The sequence below is a fragment of the Wasmannia auropunctata genome, unplaced genomic scaffold (assembly GCF_000956235.1).
Source record: "Wasmannia auropunctata unplaced genomic scaffold, wasmannia.A_1.0 LD335767.1, whole genome shotgun sequence".
Lineage (NCBI taxonomy): Eukaryota > Metazoa > Arthropoda > Insecta > Hymenoptera > Formicidae > Wasmannia > Wasmannia auropunctata.
The window spans coordinates 457,636-459,682 of NW_012027123.1; the positions used below are offsets into that span (position 1 = coordinate 457,636).

At 51.1% G+C, this 2,047-nt stretch overlaps 2 protein-coding genes across 2 annotated transcripts in view; one reads left to right on the plus strand and one right to left on the minus strand.

Moving 5' to 3' along the window:
* Nucleotides 1-2,047, plus strand: part of LOC105456122 (protein CBFA2T3) — a 23,776-nt gene that overhangs the window by 18,150 nt on the left and 3,579 nt on the right. The gene's annotated exons all lie outside the window — the stretch shown is intronic.
* LOC105456120 (nucleolar protein 9) overlaps nt 1-2,047 on the minus strand; it is a 14,805-nt gene that overhangs the window by 5,307 nt on the left and 7,451 nt on the right. The window lies entirely within an intron of this gene.

Genomic DNA, 2,047 nt, shown 5'->3' on the forward strand with positions numbered 1-2,047 from the left:
GGGGGGGAGGGAAAGAGGGGCGCCGTACGAAGCGAATACGAAGGCGACAAAACGCGGTGCGCGCCCTGGCAATGCCATCCTGGCCTCCTCTCGATATGTCTGCCGGTGACGTTTCCATATATCATCGGGGCACCACCTTTCCCCGAACCACCCTGCCCGCGTCCCCGCGCGCAACGCCTGGGCGCTACCCCCTTCGCGTCCCGACGAAGTGCCGACGAACTTGCCTCGAGTGCCTATTGGCATCCTGCTAATACACACCGCATCGTGGCGCACACGTGTCTACGAGCGTGCATGGGTGTACACGTACAGACAGTCGTCTTTGATTCGCAGGCAACCCTCGCGAATGCCCGACTGCCGAATGCCCAAACAATTCGCCGTGTAAAAGCGTTCTGTGTGTGCAACGGATACCGGAACTCGAGGGAGCGGAAGAATGTTCGCGTTCCGATGATAAATATTAAAAGACATCACAAAACACGTCGACCTTAAATTTTTCTGATACTATATCGATTACCGTATAGGGTAATAGTTAAAGTGTTAATCCCATTAAGTTTAAAATGTGGCATTTTTATATGCATCTCTATGAATTGCATTAATTTCCACTTCCTTCCGTTAACGGATCTTAACGCGCTTCTAGATACTACGAGAACGGTGTTCTCTTGGACGACATGCCGGTATACGGCAAGAGATCCGTCAATCCTTGGAGCCATCACCATCAACAGCAGCAGCAGCAGCAACAGCAGCAGCCGCCGGCCGCATCGAGGCAGCCCGAGTATTACAAAGCGAAGGAGCCCAATCCCAACGAAGTGTCGCCCCTCGTGATGCCGACGGACGGTAGCAAGTGGACCTTGTTCACCTGGGGCCTCGTGTATCCCATCCACTTCATGTGCCGGGCGACAATGCCGGATTGCCGGCAGGAAAAGTGGCGGAGATGGTACCCCTTCACGTTTTGCATATCGATGATCTGGATCAGTTTCTACAGCTACATAATGGTGTGGATGATCACGATCATAGGTAACGTTTTATCGTTTGTACTGCGATCGATTATCTTTTAGCAAATGGGATCGTGTTAGCAAAGCGGTTGACTTTACAGGCAGTACCCTGGGCATTCCCGACACCGTGATGGGGTTGACTTTCGTTGCCGCTGGCGTGAGTGTGCCGGACGCCCTTTCCTCGCTGGCGGTCATCAAGGAGGGTCTCGGCGACATGGCGGTCAGTAATGCTGTAGGCAGCAACGTCTTCGACATCCTGGTATGCCTCGGTCTTCCGTGGTTTATACAGACCGCTATGATACAGCCCGGCTCGCACGTAAACGTCACGAGCAGAGGTACGCGGAATTGTCTATCTATATTTTTAATCTCTTTATTCGCGGAATTGTCTATCTATGTATTTTTAATCTCTTTACTCGCTGAATTGTCTATCTACATTTTTAATCTCTTTATTCGCAAAAAGGACACATTTGTATTTTAATTTTTGTCGTTTATGTTATCAGGTTTGACGTATTCCACCGTGTCCCTGCTGTCGACGGTGTTGTTCCTGGTGCTGGCGACACACCTGAACGGCTGGAAGCTGGATCGACGATACGGCATGGTCCTGATGGTCTGGTATTTAATATTTATCGTGTTCGCGTCGCTCTACGAGCTCAACGTCTTCGGCGAGATGAATCCGCCAGTATGCCCTAGCACCTACTAATGCAAAGACACCTCGTTCGTTTTCGACCTTTGCTTTGCTCAAACGCGGAACGATCGTCCGGAGCAGGAATTATCGTCCCCGGCCGATTGGCCCGCGCACGATGACGCACGCACGGTCGTAGATCGTCGTAAACGCTCAGCGATCTCGTTCGAACGATCCTTACCCCGTCTTCTTCTTCCTACTCGATAACGAGGACAGCGAGAGACAGAGGAGCTTAGAAGGTAGCTGCATGCTCGGAGAGAAGCGCACGATTTTTAGCTTGCTGCGAAACTGTTGAAGCGCCCGGTCGAGAGATTTTAGATCAGTAAAGGACTTTGTCGTTGAGCTTTCTTTCTTTCTAGGCTGTTGTAGAGAATCT